Genomic DNA, 19,978 nt, shown 5'->3' with positions numbered 1-19,978 from the left:
GTTACCCTAATTCTTGTGGCTGCTGGGTTCAACAGAAGCAGCTGGAGTCTATACTTCCCTTGAAGCTGTCTATGGATCTCAGCAAATTCCCATTCTTGGTCTCCCTGGTTTCTCTTGTACACCACGAATTCACAGTAACATACCCACACTGAGAAATACCACGTGCCCCAAGGCTCTGGCTGGGCTTTTCAGAGAAACCATCTTGCAGTTCTGCTAGGAGAAATTAACAACCAAGTTTTGCAACTGTCCCCGGGCAGGCATGGCTGTAACGGTCAAATGCTTTGAAGTCAGCACAGGGAAAGATGCTGATCTAGTGTTCATAAATAAATCCCCATACATCCATTTCCTCTGCCGTGCACATCTCAGGGTTGTTCACTGACAGGATCTGCAGCTTCCTCCCTGTGTTTGCAGGGTAGTTGTAGCCATGTTGGTCCCAGGATATTAGAGAGACAACATGGTGGAGCTAATATGGTTTATTGGACCAATGTCTGTTGTTGACAGAGACAAGCTTTCGAGCCACACAGAGCTCTTCTTCAGGGCTGGGGAAGGTACTTCCAGAATCACAGCAAAATTGAAGGTGGAGCAGAGTGTTTAGCATAAGTAGTTAGCACATGTTATAAGGGACCATTCAAGGTAGAGTGGTCCGTTAACAGCTCTGCAGTCATAGGACAAAAAGAGGGGGTTAGTGGGTTACAGAGTGGTGTAATAAGCCAGGTGTTCCACCATGCACCTTGCTGGGAGTTCCTTCCCCAGCTCTCGCCTAGGTGTCCTGTATTCCTTGAAACACAGATGGTCGTTCTGTCCACAACCTTGACAGACCTGGACTTCACCTGGAATCGTCCCCTGAAATCTGTGTTAAATGCTAAACAATTTGTTCCCCCTGTATTTAACTTTGTACATTTCCCAGACCTGAAGAAGAGCTCTGTGTAAGCTTGAAAGTGTCCGTCTCTCACCAAACAGGAGCAGGTCTAATAAAAGATGACATTCGCCCCCTACCTTGTCCCTACCTTGAGATTTCCCTACCTTGTCACGCTGATATTTAGGTGGAATAGAAACAGAACCTGAGGTTTTCCCTGACATCCACTGCTGAACTGGAAGAAAACACCTCAAGAACAGACTGTATTCTCGTAGGCTGGGGGTGGGCAAACTACGGCCCACAGGCCACATCTGTCCCGCGAGCTGTTTTAAGCCAGCCCACGAGCTGCAGCATGCAGCTCGGCCTTGCTCCGATGGTCTGCCCAGGGCTCTGAATCGGGGGCCAGACCACACAGCTTGGCCCCGCTCTGGCTGGGTCGAGACCGCACCATGCAGCTCCCGGAAGCCATGGCGTGGCCCTGCTCCGGCTCCTATGCACTCCAGTGGGAGCTACAGGGAGCAGTGCCTGCAGATGGGGCAGAGCGCAGAGCTGCCTGGCCACTCCTTCGCATAGGAGCTGGAGAAGGAACATGACATTACTTCTGGAAGCCACTTGAGCAAAGCGCCGCTCTGAGCCTGCACCCCCTGAGCCTCTCTCCAACCCCCTTGCCCCAGCCTTGATCCCCCTCCTGCTCTCCAAACCCCTCAGTCCCAGCCCAGAGCACCAGCCTCCACCCCAAACCTCTCATCCCCAGCCCCACCCCAGAGCCTGCACCCCCAGACAGAACCTGCACTCCTTCTTGCACTCCTGCCCCAGCCCTGATCCCCCTCCCGCCCTCCGAATCCCTCAGCCCCAGCCCAGAGCACCATCCTACACCCCAAACTCCTCAGCCCCACCCCAGAGCCTGCACCCCTCCCACACCTCAACTCCCAATTTCGTGAGCATTCATGGCCACCATACAATTTTTATTCACCGATGTGGCCCTCGGGCCAAAAATTTTGCCTACCCTGTCATAGACACATCTACTCTGTCTGGGTGACCCTGCCAAAGTGATCCATTTGGGCTGTTTTGGGTAAAAATTCACTTTAGTCTTGCATACAGAGGTAATAAAATGTTATCCTTGTTGTATGACTAACAGGCAGCAGAACTGTACTTAATAGGGCCTAATTGAGTGTGTGGGGGGGTCTCCCGAGACTTAATCTCATTCACTAAGCCGGAGGCAGTGATGCCCCATCCAAGCACAAGTCAGAGCAAGTGGGGCAGGTGTTCTTACAGGTTGGTGCTCCATTTGACCTGCCAGAGTTTAAAGATGGATCAGACTCAAGTCAGAGTCCTTGTTTCTTTCTGCTCAGTGATCACTCGGCTGAACCTTAGCTCTGGGGGGGCGGGGGGAACGGGACAGGGATCCACTAGCCCGGAGGTTCCCCGCTACCCAGTGAAATCGCTAAGAAAGAAAATCTCTGTGAAGTGGGCAGAGTGGTGGACCCTGAGAACACAGAGCAGAGGCAGCAGGGGCATTGCTTGACCCTCCCTTCAGAGGCGGGTGGTGAACCCACATGAATTTTGGGACTTTGCTGACTTTGGACAGCCACTGTGGGATGCAGCGGTGGGAAAGGGGAGTGGCATGCTAAAGGGACATTTGTCAATTAGACTTTCGTGCCCCAAGCTGGGAAACTGACTATTGCCCAAGATATTGGGGGGGGGGGTACTTATGATCATATACTTTTGAATCATTGCAGTGTTTTTCCAAACTAATACTGGGCTTCCTCTCCCTTTTCACAAAAGTTTTCTTTTGTTATGCAGACTCAGTGCTTGCAAGTGGGAAAATATTGCCTCTTAGACGTACTGAGGGTGGTGTTTAGCTTTCCCAGATTCCACGGTAGGGCTTGAGCCGGTTCTGTTTTGTAATGTTAACAGGAACCCCTAGTCATCAAACCCGGCCCCTGCTGCTGTCAAGTCACCGACACCCCTGGCAGAAGCGTTCTAGGTGTAAGAATTAGAACCTTGGCTTCAGCCCAGCAGGCTGCAAAATGCAACCTTGGAGCGGACGCTGGTGAACGCTGGAATGGCCTGGGGCACATTAGAAGTAACTCTCATGACATCAGAGAAGAGCAGAGTCAGACCTACTGTATGACCCAGCACAGCCTGTGCCTCCTGCTGCTTCCAGAATAGCAGCTGGTAGGATAAAGGCTGCAGCCACCACCTGCTCTTACCCCTACTGACCTCTCAGAACTGACTCAAAAGCCAAAGCGTTCCCCAAAACTTGGGAAACATCTTGCACAGGGATCAGATTTGCATTTCAGAGAGTTGGTGCCACTCCCATCCAGGAAAAGCAGGAGTGGTACAAAGAGAGAAAGGACAGTCTGTATCAATCTGGAGAGCTTCATATGGTAACCTATAGGCCCTGCTGTATCACAGTGCCCCTGTCAATAAGGCTGGATTCCATTTTCATGGAAATGAAACTATTCCCCTCCAAAAATGCGTGAAGGAAAAGAAGGTTCTGATGTGCTTTGAATTCAAGCCCTGAAGGGCCAAGGTGGTCAATGGGATTTTAGGAAATGCAAATCAGGATCCTCCTAAAGATTGCAAGAGGAAGAGAAAACAAAAACTCCTTGCAAAGCCCTGTGTTATATTAGTGTTATTTATTTGCATTACAGTAGAACCTAGGACAGGTGCTGGACAAACACAGAACAACAGTGACCGTCCCTGCCCCTAACAGCTGACAATCTAAGTTAACCAAGGCTGAGCAAAGGGAAGAAACCCATCATTACTGTGCAGGACTTGAAGAGCTAGAGCCCCTCCAAACAGGATGATGCATTGACTTAACCCTTCTCTTCCCAATCAAATGCAAGTGGGATAGATCAAAAAGAAATAAGGGGAAGGGAGGAGGTGCAGACCGTTCTGAGACATGAGGCATGGACTTTCAGAAATTCAAGCTGAAAAGTTGTGAGAAGCCCTAGCAGCTTTTTGTTTAAGAAACAGGAAACGTTGTCCCTCTCTGACGTAGGATTCCGTCATCCTTTGTAACCGCAGCTTTGTGCCGGCCAGACACAGGGAGTCTGAATAGCCCATGCCGAATACACTTGGCTTTCATTTAACATACCTGCCACTGGATTTGGTTGTTGGATCATATTAAAGAAGTTCTGTATTAAAATCACAAATGAGTTTGATTCCCCAGAGTTTAAATTCCAGGGTATTACTAATGAAGAGGTCTCTTGGTTTTTGGTGCTGTTTCTCTCCCTCTATGTGTGAAACTTGCAAGCTGCTAATTGTGTTAGTACATTCTAAGACAGAGTCTGTTCTCAAAGCAATTCACAAAAGAGAGAGAGACTCAAAGCAATACTCTAACAACAGAAACAGCACCCAGAGACTCCCCACCCTTTTGTTGTATTAACCATTGTGATTAAAATAGAGATAGAGGATGTATGTGGATGGATGCTTGGTGTGGATAATAACTGAATGATCAGGGAGGTGCCAGCCTAAGAATCCAGTGTCCATCGGCTGAAGAAGGCGTCAAGTGGAAATAACCAGAGGACCCCACCCGGAGGGCAGACTGGAATCCACCCAACAGCCTCAAGAATGGGAGAACCAAAGAACAAGATAACATCTTGGAGCCGTCAGGAATGTGCTATCTGCTGATTGATTCAGCAACAGCATGATGAAGCAATTCCCATAGACTGGCATAGGAAGAAATTCCTATAAAAATAGACTCTAAAAAGTGAGAACTTTGGGGTCTGATCCTGCAAACCAACTTCCAGGAGCATCAGATGAGCATCTGACAAGGCCCTGCTCCCTCCTCATGTCCAGGCCACCTGGCCAGTGGCTTGGCATGAGCAACTCTAAGGCTGGTAACTATGATAACAACCTTGCAGAACCTGTGTGTGTGTGTATGAATGAATGTGTGAATAAATAAGAGATTGAATGGAATGTTATAGCTATAACTAACTGCTTACTATGATTCTTTCTGTATTCACAATAAATGTGGTGTTTTGCCTTTTTCCCTTTAATAAGATCCTGGTGGTTTTTATTTTATTGGTACAACATGGTGACTGAATGCCTCACAGAGAGGGATACCTCCTCCTGGAAGGCCAGAAATCAGTAAGAAGAGGAACGACACAGACACTCACTCAGGGGCAAAAAGGGGCAACCTCCTCCCCAAACCATGCTAGGAACCGAATTAGGCCAGTGGGAGCCTGGGGAGAGGGTGTCAGGCAGCACACAGAGGGAAAGCAGCCAGGGCAGAGTTACAGGTTGGGGACAGAAGCCCCATTTCTAGTACTCACCTTGGGGAGCAGTTCAACTCAGTAAGGGTCTCACGGACCGGCTCAGGAAGGGCTCTGGAACAGACAGAAAAGAGTGCCACAATGTTCGTCAGGGCAGCCCGGGGAAAAGCAGGGACCTGCTTCCCATCTTCTACCAGAGAATCAGCAGCCAGCAGGGGGGTGCTTTCCTCAGAGCACCAGCTCCAAGGGGAACTGATTGGGCAGCAAACCAGGGCTCTGCTAGGAGGCAGGCGTAGGTGACTTGTGCCCCACCTGTATGTACTGTACAGGCTTCAGCAAGCCCTTAGGAGATGCTCCCAGGAGCTGAATTTCCACAGCACTACAGGGAGGATCAAACGTGACAACCTAACAGCATGAGCGGCTCTGACCGCACGGCCCACTGGGCAGCACAGCTGTCACAGAGTGAGGGCCAGGGCAGTCACAAGAGGTTTTGTCTAAAAAGTTTCCTCCCTGTCTCAGTCAGACCTGTCACACCGAGCAGCTGGCAGAGGTGGGGAAGCAGATGCCCTTCCCCAGTTACATTGAACAGACACTAATCGTGAGGGGCAGGGAGAGTAGCCGTTTTCCAGGGCATCTGTCCCTGCACACTGTGAAAATACTGTACAGCCCCTCCTGCCTGTTCCCTTCCACCCCTGCTTTCCTCCATCGTTCTCTGGGGTTATCCCAGCCACCCCCATTCTTCCCTTTCTTTGCCCTCACCCCATGCCCTGCACGCCACAGGAGAGCGGAGGTGATAGTAGGGCTATGCAGTGAGGCCCTGATGGCAAAAACTGATGGTGGTACAAATAAGCCCAGGTTGAAGTGAAAGGCATTCGTGATGACCCCAAAGCTCCCCAGCCCAGCTTCCCTAAGGGGTCCCAAGGCTCCAGCATTTCCCTTGTGCTCTGTATGGGTGAGGAAGGTAGGTTTGTCTGGCTAGGGAGCTCTGGTCACACAGGGAGTGCCATGCTAACTTGCTGGGGGGCTCCCTTTGATGTAGCACACCCTACAAACAGGCTTCAGTACAGGGCTGCATCACTGGCAGAGCCCGGCCCAGCAATCAAGGGGCAGAAAGGCATGTCACAGCCTCCTGTCTGCAAATCCTGCGCCACCTCCCATGGTCGCTTGTTTCCCCAGGTCCATTCCCCTGGGGAACAGCAGCCAGGAGAATGGCACCTCACTGCCAGACTCTGTGGCCCCTCATGGCTGCCCTAGAATTGGCACTAGATTTAGACAGTGGATGCTTCCCTAGAGCAGCCCATAATACAAAAATCAATCCTGTTTCTGTAACTCCCGAACTGTGACCCTTACACTAGATGCTGCTTCTTGTAAGTGTTTTGATCCTTGCCCTAAATCTAATGGCTGCCAAAGCTCACCTACAGAGAGCCCATCCCGCTGCCCCTTCGCCTTTCCTGTAGGGATGGAGTGCATTCTGATTGGATGCTTCCAAACTCTTCTCTCCTCCCGAGAGTGATGCTGACAAAAAGAGTGGGGACAGCCTCAGGGAGAAATGGGAAGCTGTGCTTTCAAGACAGCAACAGATGACAGGAGTGATTGTGAGCTTGTGCCATCCAGATTCTACCCTCTCTGGTCCCTGTACCCTCCTACGCCTTGTTCCAGATAATCAGGATGATACCATGGGAACCTGCTGCAACCTTTTCCGGAGTTTCTTTAACTCTGTTGTGTACAAACTGGCTGATGTGACCCTCTTGGATTGCAGTGATGTTGCAGCAAAGGTGGCTCTATTTAGTTTGCACTCATGGTTATGCGGGAGGACTGCGTACAGCACAAGGACCAGCGTCTGCTATTATATATACAATAGGGAGAGCTCCTACTTTGAGTCTTGGTGAGCCTCATTAGTTGTATTAAGTCAATATTCAGTTGTAAACTTTTGAAAGAACAACCAGAACTTTTTGTTCAGAGTAACGAACAACATCCATTCCCGAGGGGTTTGGCACTCTGAGGTTCTGCTGTATACAGAATCTAGAAGCCATTCCCACACCTTCTGTCAGGTTTAATAACGATAAGTGGCACCTGAGGCCTGAACTACCCATCAATGCCCTTTACAATTTTGACTATCCCATCTCAGGCTACCGGGTACCTCCCGCCTTTCCTTAGGAACTGGCTGCAGCACCACCAAAGCTGCTCAGGTGCTTACATTTTTGGCCACTCATATTTGTTCAGAGGACTTCGTTTCCTGAAAGATAAGAGCAAAAATATGTGAGATGCGTCTCCAGTGCTGTTAGGATATAGATATTCAGGCCTGTCTGTAAAGGCCTAGACTCTAAGAATTTAGGTGCAGTCTTATCACTTGGCTAGTTATAGAAGTATAAAAGAAAATCAAAATCACCTTCTGCCGGTGTAAGAGCCTTCTTTCACTGTGACAGTCTGAGGCCCTGTTCTTAGGCTAAGGCCTCTGGCTAAGCAGCAGAGGCAGCCATAAGCTGGGAAGCGACCGGTCACAGCCTCACATTCCAAACTAGTCACATTGAAAGAAGGTGCTATTGGGCTGTTAGGATACAATCCTGTCCTGATAATGCCTGTCACCTCCAGAGAAAGGGAAGTGCCTAGAACCCAGGTTGTGAGTTCAATCCTTGAGGGGGCCATTTGGGATCTGGAGCAAAAATTGGGGATTGGTCCTGCTTTGAGCAGGGGGTTGGACTAGATGACTTCTTGAGGTCCCTTCCAACCCTGATATTCTATGATCAGGCTATGTAAAAGGAAACTTAGTTTGATAGCATCCTGTCTGGTAAGAACTCACTTATCAATAGCTGGGATGTGAAATCCTCACTTCTGTATTGTTTTCTCATTATAGTTCCCACTTTGCTATTGTTTATTTGTGTGGTCTCTGGCCTGTGATTGTTTCTGTCTGCTGTATAATTAATTTTTCTGGGTGTAAACTAATTAAGGTGGTGGGATATAATTGGTCACATAATCATGTTACAATATGTTCGGATTGGTTAGTTAAATTTCAGGAAAATGATTGGTTAAGGTATAGCTAAGCAGAACTCAAGTTTTACTATATAGTCTGCAGTCAATCAGGAAGAGTGCGGGGGGGGGGAATGGGGGTGGGGAAATTGGAATCATGTTTAGCTAAGGGCAGGAATGGGAACAGGGATACAGGTGTAAGGCTCTGTGGTGTCAGAGCTGGGAAGGGGGACACTAAGGAAGGAAACTGGAATCATGCTTGCTGGAAGTTCACCCTGTTAAACATTGAATTGTTTGCACCTTTGGACTTCGGATATTGTTGCTCTCTGTTCATGCGAGAAGGACCAGGGAAGTAAGTGGGTGAAGGAATAAGCCCCCTAACAAGTGCCCTGGACCGTAGCCCCAAAAAAGCCACACCCAGTGGGAAATAGCCCACAAATGGGCTATCAGGGGCCAAGCCAGGAGCCTGCAAACTTGTTCATAGTTCAGACAACATCTTAACTGAGAAACTGGCTCATGGCCCCATTTCTCCCTCCTTGCTTGCAAGTGCTCACCCCACCTGCCCCTCCCCACCCCAGGGCCAGGCCTCACAAGCCAACCTCCCCTCCCGATGTGGATACACTTAGTCCCTGACCCTGCATGCATGCATACTCTGCCCTACCTTCCCCATTTGTAAGGATAAGGACTGCGGGAGAGCTTCCAGTGACCATGTCAGAGAAAACCCTGGCTGCCATTTCAGTTTAATTTTGGGGGGGGAGGGCAACTTTAACTGTGATTCCAGGGGCTACTTAGGCACCTAAAAACTCTAGGGTTTTGGGTTTGTTGGTTTTTTGCAGATAATAACTTATAAATTAGCTGACAGGAGCACTGTATTTAATGCCTATAACAAAGAAAGAAAACTATATATACAAACACCAAGTAAAGACATATTTTAAGTTTATATGTAAGTTTAGAACAATCAGGAGATAACACAGCATGATATTCCCAATCCCAATCTTTGAGGTACCAGTTTTGGAGCCTTAATACAAGAACTAATCACTTTAACTGGTAAATAAAATTCATGCAGAATATTTGCTCAATATCATTGTCCTTGCAACATCACCCTCAAGGACCCACAGACTTTTTTTATTTTCATTTATATTACCTTCTGGAAAATTATAAACAAGCAAATATATGCACTCTTAATTTGTATATCTCATTTCTCCTTAAAAAGTTATGCAGTCTAAAGTAGTTGAGTTTCCTTTCAAACATGGAATAACTAAAAAATTAGAGAACAAATTCCTTTTGACACAAGCTTTTAAAGTGATAACTGGAAAGAAAATATTACAATAGATTGGCCAACATGGGTTTCCTATCAGCTGTAAGACACCTGAAGGTGCATTTCCAGTAGCTAATGTTATCACCTTTTTTCAATAGCAATGTGTTTTCTTTTCTTATTAAGTTAATATGTAATTAGAAATAAAGTCTTAAATATTGTAATCTATTTATACAATGCATTTGATATTTCTCCTGCACAAATGCAAACACACTTCAGTTGAAGGTACTCAACGCGTGAAGATTGAAAATATAAAAACTAGGGCTGTCGATTAATCGCAGTTAACTCATGCAATTAACTCAAAAATATTAATTGTGATTAATTGCACTATTAAACAATAGAATACCAGTTGAAATTTATTACATATGTTGGATGTTTTCTATATTTTCATATATATCGTATTCTGTGTTGTAATTGAAATCGAAGTGTATATTATTTTTTATTACAAATATTTGCACTGTAAAAATGATAAACAAGAAATAGTGTTTTTTCATTTCATCTCATACAAGTACTGTAGTGCAATCTCTGTCGTGAAAGTGCAACTTACAAATGTAGATTTTTTTGTTACTTAACTGCACTCAAAAACAAAACAATGTAAAACTTCAGAGCCTTCAAGTCCACTCAGTCCTACTTCTTGTTCAGCCAATCGCAAAGAGAAACAAGTTTGTTTACATTTACAGGAGATAATGCTGCCCTCTTCTTATTTACAGTGTCACCAGAAAGTGAGAACAAGCATTTGAATGGCACTTTTGTAGCTGGCATTGCAAGGTATGTAGGTGCCAGATATGCTAAACATTTGTATGCCCCTTCATGCTTTAGCCACCATTCCAGAGGACATGCTTCCATGCTTCGTTAAAAAAAAAGTTAATTAAATTTGTGACTGAACTCCTTGGGGGAGAATTATATGTCCCCTGCTCTGCTTTACCCGCATTCTGCCATATATTTCATGTTATAGCAGTCTCGGATGATGACCCAGCGCATGTTGTTTGTTTTAAGAACACTTTCACTGCAGATTTCACAAAATGCAAAGAAGGTACCAATGTGAGATTTCTAAAGATAGCTACAGCACTCGACCCAAGGTTTAAGAATCTGAAGTGCCTTCCAAAATCTGAGAAGGACGAGGTGTAGAGCACGCTTTCAGAAGTCTTAAAAGAACAACACTCTGATGCAGAAACTACAGAACCCGAACCACCAACCTTTTGCTGGTGGCATCTGACCCAGATAATGAAAATGAACATACATCGGTCAGCTCTGCTTTGTATTGTTATCGAGCAGAACCCGTTAGCAGCGTGGACGCATGTCCCCTGGAATGGTGGTTGAAGCATGAAGGGACATATGAATCTTTAGCGCATTTGGCACATAAATATCTTGCGACACCGGCTACAACAGTGCCGTGAGAACGCTGTTCTCACTTCCAGGTGACATTGTAAATAAGAAACAGGTACCATTATCTCCTGCAAATGTACACAAACTTGTTTGGCTGAGTGATTGGCTGAACAAGAAGTAGGACCACGTGGACTTGCAGGCTCTAAAATTTTATATAGTTTTATTTTTGAATGCAGTTTTTTGTACATAATTGTACATTTGTAAGTTCAACTTTCATGATAAAGAGACTGCACTTCAGTACTTGTATTCAGTGAATTGAAAAATACTATTTCTTTTGTTTTTTTACAGTGCAAATACTTGTAATCTGTGTTGTAACTGAAATCAATATATTTGAACATGTAGAAAACATGCAAAAATATTTTAAAAAGTGGAATTCTATTATTGTTTAACAGCGCGATTGATCACAATTAATTTTTTTAAATTGCTTGATAGCCCTAATAGAAACAAATTTAAAAACTGAACTTGCATTTACAAACGACTGATCTAAAAGCCTGTTTTGACCACTGGAAACTGTTCAGTCGTATAATGTAACATAGAAATCTTGAGTATGTATCTACAGTGACCAGACTGGATGATTCTCAACCATGCTTTAATGAAAACATCTTGTGGCACTATAGGTCTTAAATGTTATTTAGAAAATAACCATCTAAACAATATCATTTCTACTACACTCTGAAATATTAAGGAAGTTAGTAAAGAGTCCTGTTCCAAGACTGTAACAACCTTGTAGGATTAAGAGCCCTACAGGAATTGTGCCAAAAATAGCCCATGAGTACATAGACTAATTCAAGGAAGAAAACATTTTTATTTTCTGATTGAGAAGCAGAGGTCTGTACAATAACTTCCTCTGATTTCCATCAGCAGCTGAGCAACTGACTTGTATAAGGGAAGCATTGACTATTACACTGAAAATAAAACTGATCAGCTTTGTGGGAAAGACTTAAAGAGATCAGCACTCAGCAAGTTTCTTCTCTTCGCCAAGGCTAGCTAGAACTGCTCTATCCTGGCTCTCAGCCTATCAGCTGGGTAACAGGGAGCTATTTACCCACATAAAGTGCTTTGAGTGCCCCTCTGGTCACGGGACTGCTAGCCCTGCTGCTGGCTGCGGGAGCTGGCAGGGGACGGGCAGGCCCACTTACAGATAATTTTCCTGTAATTATTGCAGGAAAATTAGCAGCTGGGTGTTAGGTGCAGCCTGGTGAAAATCAAAATGGGTTTCTAATCGGCGCACAGGCTATCAGTCACCCAGCTGGAGGGGGCATTTGGAAACCTCATTAGACTCGCATAGCAAAGAGATGGGATCCTGGGGGCAGACAAAGCCATACAAGTCCCAACCCCAGTCCCAGTGGGGTAGACCCTTGTCAAGGTTCCTTCCCCACTCTGAACTCTAGGGTACAGATGTGGGGACCTGCATGAAAAACCCCCTAAGCTTATTTTTACCAGCTTAGGTTAAAACTTCCCCAAGGTACAAACTATTTTACCTTTTGTCCCTGGACCTTATTACTGCCACCACCAAGCGTCTAACAAATATAACAGGGAAAGAGCCCACTTGGAAACATCTTTCCCCCAAAATTCCCCCAAGCCCTACACCCCCTTTCCTGGGGAAGGCTTGATAAAAATCCTCACCAATTTGCATAGGTGAACACAGACCAAAACCCTTGGGTCTTAAAAACAATGAAAAAGCAATCAGGTTCTTAAAAGGAGAATTTAAATTAAAGAAAAAGTAAAAGAATCACCTCTGTAAAATCAGGATGGTAAATACCTTACAGGGTAATCAGATTCAAAACATAGAGAATCCCTCTAGGCAAAACCTTAAGTTACAAAAAGACACAAAAACAGGAATCTACATTCCATTCAGCACAGCTTATTTTCTCAGCCATTTAAACAAAACAGAATCTAACGCATTTCTAGCTAGATTACTTATTGACTTTTTACAGGAGTTCTGACCTGCATTCCTGCTCTGGTCCTGACAAAAGCAACACGCAGATAGAGAGAATCCTTTGTGTGTCCCGCCCCGCCCCCAGCTTTGAAAGTATCTTGTCTCCTCATTGGTCATTTTGGTCAGGTGCCAGTGAGGTTGTCTTAGCTTCTTAACCCTTTGCAGGTGAAAGGGTTTTTCCTCTGGCCAGGAGGGATTTAAAGGGGTTTACCCTTCCCTTTATATTTATGACAACCCTCCAGGGGAGGCACAGCTCAGCAGATACCCCCAGTTATACAGAACACAGCTCGCCCGCTCCTGGGCATGGAGCAGCCAACACAGCCGGGGAAACATTTCCCACAGCCTAGAGCCAGGGGATGAGGGGAGCTGCTGGTCCAGCTGCTCGGGGAGAGCCCTGTGCCAACAGCAACTTCATAATCTCAGCCCAGAACTAAGAGCTTTGGGTTCCTCTGGTGAGAGTGCGGAGCAACTATTCACTTTCCTGTTTGCACTCCACTGTGATGTGGTATGAAACTCAAGGGGGGCAGGTGCCCCCTCTACCCATCCTCAGTGGCACCCTGCACCCCACTCCCACACCAGCCAGGGGCTCCTCCAGCAGTCAGGCAGGCCAGACTGACACTCAGGATATTGCTAAGAGAAAAAACAACCCGAACTCTCCTGCCTTTTTGGAATGGGCCACTCTGGGCCCCTGTATCCATCACAAAGAAGCAGAAAATGACAAACGCCAACGTTTATAAAATCCTTGGCATAGGAGATTCCCCATCTCTTGTTCTTCCCACTCACTTGGGTCCTGGGTGCAGCTCACTGGGATCCATGTACACACTCTCGGGACGGGGTCTGAAATAACACACACAGGTCTCAGTGCCCCAGCCCACACCAAGCAGGGGGAAGGGGGGTCCCATCCCACCTCTTTCTCTCCAACTTGCTGCACCCCATGGAGCAGCATAACCCACTGCAGCAGGCACCAGACTCCTAGTTGCTATCCTGTTGTGCCATCCCATTCTCTCTCCTGCCAGCTGAAGGACCTCACACACGCACACTGCCAGCTCAGCCAAGTTAGCAGGGATAAGAAGGGTGACACAGAGCCGCAGGAAACTCCTGTCTCCCACCTCCCTCCCTCAGGCTCTGGGGGGCAGCTCCCCTGAGCCTAGCTAGCTGGCCAAGAGGGGTCCCTCACAGCTTAGTACTTCAGCTGACTCATAAGGCAGAGGTCACACATTGACCCTCCATATTCCCCCCACCCATCCTCCCTCAGACTTTTCCCCACTGCCCAGGGCTCATACAGCAGATATGCAAAAGAAACCTGAAGCCTAAGGAGAATTTAGGCTCTTTGGGACCAGGATCTGATCTGTAAAGCATAAGCACACAGGCGCTGCACTGAATACAAACACAAAAGCTTGGCCGAAGCAGTGTTGGTTGCTATACACACATGCCTGACACAAACCTAAGGAAATAATAGTTAAGCCACCTACTGGGACACGCCCTTGGCTCCTCCACCCACACGCACATGCTGAGTCCTTGTTCTTTACACAACATGAACAATGCGAGGAAATCACACGCAAACTGTTGGATTCTAAATAACTGTGTTTACTAACTATACACAAACTTCCAGGCCTTACACTGCGGCTCTGTCAGGTTCTGGGGACTTGTGCAATAGAAGACAGAGAGCTCCCAAATCATTAAAAGGAATCTACCCAATTCCTATACACTACAGCACACAACTTATCATTACTACAACAGCGGTACACCACAGACCATGCACTGCAGCCTTAACTCTGCCCCACTTTCCCCGTTTTAAACACCTCCCCTATCCTAGCTAATTTTTCCTCAACATTAGCAGTTGTGGGTGTTTGTTGTAGTTGGTTGTGCTGGGAGGAGGCAGCTTGGTCATGGCTAGCGTGGAGAGGGGTGATGGAAGCCTGGGATCCCCGGGGGAGAGAGTTAAAGCTGTGGTACATGACCTCTGGTGCACAGTAGTTGTGGTAATGGTCAGGTGTGGGTCTGTGCTGGCAGAAGTAGAGGGTATGTACTGTTAGATGGCTCAACTTTTAATTGCCTTGCATTTGTGGGTTTGGTTCAGGCACGTTGCATGTGCAGTTACACTTAACTCTTTCACAATAATGCTTTTGCGTATTAATTGCCTATGTTTTTAAATGCTTATTTGAGGCTGTGATTTGGGCATGGAAAAGATGGACCTATGACGGTAAAAATCCAGCAACTTGTGTCTTTCAGCAGCTGTACACAAGGGATCGTCTGCTATAGGATAAAATCCCACAGAAAACGTAGCACCCGATGGAGAAAGTTTGATATGCACCCAGCCCACTCCATGCATCAGTCAGGCTTGTATGTGCTCCCAGCCCAATGCATCAGTCAGGTTTCTACGCATGGCCCATCGACTTTCAGTTAGAACGTGAATAGCAGCTAAAGAGTGTACTAAAATCAACAGTTTGAACCATCTCCCCACTGCAGAGAGACAGTTTTTAGAAAGATATCGGTCAGCAGTGGAAAGTAGGCCTGACAAGGACAAATTGCAGACAGAGCCCAAATTTAAAGGCTTCCTACTATTCAAAATGTCTGAAGAGAAACCAAACAAAAACCACATAGAAAATTCAAAAGGCCCCAAAACTACCCCAGCTGCACCAATTTCTAGAGACAAACAGGCATTTCTGCTGGGGTCCCCAGGGGACAATTAGTTAAAGTTCCTCAATTCACTGGAGCAAGAGCAGGTGGCTCAGAGAGCGAGGAGTCCTTGGTGGAGAAGAGGAGCTGCAGTGTTCTGTGTCAGCAACACCAGCCCCAAACCCCTCTTTCCACCTGCCCAGAACCCCCGTATACCACAAAGCCAGCCAGGATGCTGCAGATTACAATGGACAAGGAGACAAGTATCAGCCCCAAACCTATTCCTTCTCCCCGATCCTGGGGTGAAGGGGGATTTGGTTCAGCAGCCTCATAGAGAGCCCCATAAGCAACGATGCAATGTATCCCAGCCTAGCCCCAAGCCCACAGCCCTGTCCCAACTAGAGCAGCAGTCCATCCTCTGTGACCTGCGATAACTGAGCTGACTGAACGCTCTCCCAGTGTGGATGAGTACACTCAGCTGAAACAGCACAGGTCACTATGCTGCAGCGACTCTGTTCAGGGGAAAGACTACCAGTAAATTATGCTGCTAAGCAACAACTAAGGGGACGCTCTCTAATGTAGCTGCTTTAAGACGACGGTGTCTTAACACCGGCGCTTACACTGGGGTAACTTATGTCGCTGAGGAGCATGGTTTGTTGCCCACCTTGAGTGACATAAGTTACGATGACATAAGCCGTAGTGTAGACATAGCCTAAAGGGGAAGTAAGAAACACCTGAAAGGTGTGAACCCTGGAGGTGGTGATGGGGAAGTAGTTGGGGGCACAAGAGGGGTTAATTAGAAGGAATGCGCTAGAACTAAGCAAGAAAATGTAAACTTGGGAAGAACTTCCTGAGCGGGAGGACAGGGAATAACCTCTCCACAGAAACTCCATTGCTTGGGGCTTGAAACAATGCACTAGAAAGTGTGCTGCAGGGAATAATCCCAGCCTGGCCGCCAAGAGAGGGACAAGATTGTGACCCAGATCTTTCCTCTCTGCCTATCTGGAGGTATTTATTATACACTGAACACCATAGGTGCTTGGCGCTGACCTGAGATTGCAAGCTAAAGATCTCTACCACCTGCAGTCTGATTGTATGAAGTCAGTCCCTTTCCATCAGCCTGTGCCAGCTTGGACTCTGCAGCCAGGGCCTGAAATCACAGTTCCTAGGAAGAAAGAGGATTCTCCTTCCCCTGCTCCAGCCATACTTACTGCCATTAACACTGTCTGTTTGTGACTTACGTGACAGCAGGGGGGTTGTTAGCTTCCTTGCTGGGTAGCCTTAAAAACAAAATATACTCATTATCAAAGAGGGGCTGCGTGGGGGGTGATGCTAATTCCCAGAAATACACACTGTCGAGCTGCTATGACAGAAGAACTTTACCTGGGGAAGACTCTGGGTCCCTGGTCCCTTTCCTTTCAGCCAGGCCCAGTACTGGAATGGTTAATAGGAACCCAGTGGACTTACCCTATCAAAGGTCTTCAAGGTGCTGGCACGCCCAGGGCTCGGCGTCCAGCACCGTCCGGTGCGTGGAGGTAGGGCCCATGGCGTTACCAGCTCCATCCTAGTGTCGATGATGTGGGACTACTGCAGCAGTCACTCACCTTTGCCCCCTAGCCGGGCGTAGGACGAAGGCTGCTGCCAGGAGCAGGATGGAGAGGGCGCACACATTGAGAAAGGCCAGCGTGGCAACAATCGCTGTAGGGGCTGCCTGGATTGGCCTGCTTGGGCATTCACACTTCTCCGAGACTGCACAGACACAAGGGGTGCCCAGGTAAGGACACAGATGCAGGCTCCGCAGCCTGCTTAGCTGGACTTCTCACGAGCAACCCCCCACCCCAGGTGGTACTTCTCATGGATAGGGCCCTGCCCAATACACAGCCATGACAAACGCGTCGTAGACCATGAAATCTGGTTTTTTGTGTGTTTTTACCCTAAACTATACAGATTTCACAGGGGAGACCAGCATTTCTCAGATTGGGGTCCTGACCCAAAAGGGATTTGCAGGGGGGGTCACAAGGTTATTTTAGGGGTGCCATGGTATTGCCACCCTTACTTCTGCGCTGCCTTCAGAGCTGGGTGGCCGGAGAGCGGCAGCTGCTGAGGGCCCAGCTCCGCTGTCAGCAGGGCAGAAGGAAGGGTGGCAACACCAGATCCTGCCATCCTGACTTCTGCGCTGCTGCTGGCAGGGCTCTGCCTTCGGAGCTGGGCTCCAGGCCAGCAGCCACCGCTCTCCAGCTGCCCAGCACTGAAGGCAGCTTCGCTGCCAGCAGCGGCACAAAAGAAAGGGTAGCAGCACCGTGACTGCCCCTACAATAATCTTGCTAACCCCCCCCCCATCTCCTTTTTGGGTCAGGACCCTACCACGACAACACTGTGAAATTTCAGGGTTAAATAGCTGAAACCATGAAATTTATGATTTTAAAAATCCATGACTGTGAAATTGACCAAAATGGACCCTGAATTTGGTAGGGCTCTAATCATGGAACCTCACAATATCACCTACCCCACACTCTATGCCCAGCATGGCACGGTAACCCCTCCCCCACGACCCCCGCCATACCCAGCCCAGCATGGCATGAGAACCCCTCCCAACCGCCAACACCTTACCCAGCTCTACACCTCACAAGAACCGCTCCTCCTCACACAATATACAGCCCAGCACCTCACGGTAATCCCCATTCCCACTCACTGTGCGGTACCCAACCTTTACTTCACCACCACTACCCCCGCCTCCCACTCCGTACCCAGCCTGGCACCTCAAAAAACCCCTTTCCTCTCCTCCCCACTATACTCAGCCTGGTCCTCACAGACCTCTGCACCCCCAACACTGTGCCCAGCCCGACATCTCATAAGCACCCCCACCCCAATACCTTAGCCCAGTGGTGCTCATCTAAGGGTACACGTTCCCCCCCGGGGGTACGTAGAGGACTTCCAGGGGGTACATCGACATCTAGAGCTTTGCCTAGTTTTACAACAGGCTACATAACAGCACTAGTGAAGTCAGTACAAACTAAAATTTCATACAGACAATGACTTGGTTATACTGCTCTATGTACTACACACTGAAAGGTAAGTGCAATGTTTATATTTCAGTGGATTTATTTTATAATTCTATGGAAAATGAGAAAGTCAGCAATTGTGCAGTAATGGTGGGGCTGTGACGCTTTTGTATTTTTATGTCTGATTTTGTAAGCGAGTAGATTTTAAGTGAGGTGAAACTTGGGGGACACAAGACAAATCAGACTCCTGAAAGGGGCACAGTTGTCTGGGAAGCTTGAGAGAAACTGTCTTGCACTGTGTCCAGCCTGCAGTTCACACTACTACCCCCGCATCTCACAACACCCCTTCTACCCCCTACACTGTGCCCAGCCCCACACCTCACAATAACACTCCCCCCCCCCCGACAAATGCACACACCCTGTTCTCAGCCTGGCGTCTCACTTTAACCTGGGCCCTACTCTGCCTTTCTCACAATAGTCAGCACACAATGTGACATTGCAGCAGCTCAAAAACCGCAGACTCACGTCTACACAGAAGCATCCACAATAACCCCCCCTCCCACCCATACACATACAGTTACCAAATGCAGCACTGTAATAACCAGTACAAACAGTGACATTACAGCATCTCACACTAAACAACATGGTCACCGACACGGCTGAATTTCACAATAACCCCCCTAAACACCCACAATGCAACATCCGCAACACAAAACACACACACAATAGAGCATCTCATAGTAACTGGCACTGCAATGTCTCACAATGATACAAACACATACACTGACAAAGTAACATCTCAGAATAAGCCCTCCCCCACACAGCCCCAACACTGCAGCATGTCACAATAACCCCCTCCACACACACATACACCTGAGGCTGCAGCGTGTCACAATAACCCCCTCCCCTGCCACACCCTGACACTGCAGCATGTCACAATAAATGCTTACTTGTAACTGGTACTCAGGTGTCCTCTGTACAGAGCCGGCTGAGGGGCCGCTGGGGAGTTTGTTGGACCGTTAATGTTGATTTTCAATAAGTCTTTGAAGATCGAGGAAGCTCCGGAAGGCTAGAAGAAAGCAAAAAAGGGTAAACAGGATGACCCAGGTAATTACTGACCTGTCAGTCTGACATCAATCCCCCTACTCCCAGGCAAGACAATGGAGCAATGGATACATGACTTGTGACAAAGTGAGAATGTTTTGTGTGCCTTTGTTTCCCCTACACGTTGCACGGCTGTCTCGCGGGGAGAGGGGAGGATTAAGTTTGCTCTCATGGCAGGTTAAGAGACATGGGTGTGTGCATCACCTCCCTGTCTGGGTAGCATGAAGAGTCGTTAACAACAACTAGAGGGCAGGGAAAGTGAGACAATGCAAGCTCTGAGAACGCATGGGATTCCCCAGCGGAGCAAGTGACCCCATAGGTCTGAGTTTAACATTTCCCTGGGGGTGCTACACCCCCGACCCTTTCTGAGGCCCTGCCCCCACTCCAGCCCTTCCCTGACTCCTCACCCTCGCTCCACCTCTTCCTGGCCCCACTCTGCCTCCTACCCCGAGGCCCTTCCCTGCCTCTTCTCACCCCCATTCTGCCCCCTCCCCTGAGGCCCTTCCCTGCCTCTTCTCACCCCCACTCTGTCCCCTCCTCCAAGGCCCCAACCTCACTCTCCCTCTT

At 47.8% G+C, this 19,978-nt stretch overlaps 1 protein-coding gene across 2 annotated transcripts in view; it reads right to left on the bottom strand.

Moving 5' to 3' along the window:
- Nucleotides 1-19,978, bottom strand: part of TOR4A (torsin family 4 member A) — a 93,949-nt gene that overhangs the window by 68,758 nt on the left and 5,213 nt on the right. The window contains exons 2-6 of one of the 2 annotated variants that reach the window (XM_073314174.1): nt 19,258-19,376; nt 16,910-17,054; nt 13,470-16,585; nt 7,277-7,315; nt 5,140-5,193 (exon numbers count right to left, since the gene is read on the bottom strand). The gene's annotated coding sequence lies outside the window, so the exon portion shown is untranslated. Of the gene's footprint in view, nt 1-5,139; nt 5,194-7,276; nt 7,316-12,483; nt 12,819-13,469; nt 16,586-16,909; nt 17,055-19,257; nt 19,377-19,978 lie in introns of those variants that run through there. The other variant, XM_073314175.1, reaches the window with a different exon arrangement.

Source organism: Lepidochelys kempii, chromosome 16, assembly GCF_965140265.1.
Source record: "Lepidochelys kempii isolate rLepKem1 chromosome 16, rLepKem1.hap2, whole genome shotgun sequence".
In the NCBI taxonomy this organism is placed as follows: Eukaryota; Metazoa; Chordata; order Testudines; family Cheloniidae; genus Lepidochelys; species Lepidochelys kempii.
The sequence above is the reverse complement of the archived record's forward strand: the minus strand, read 5'-3'. Positions and strand labels throughout refer to the sequence as shown.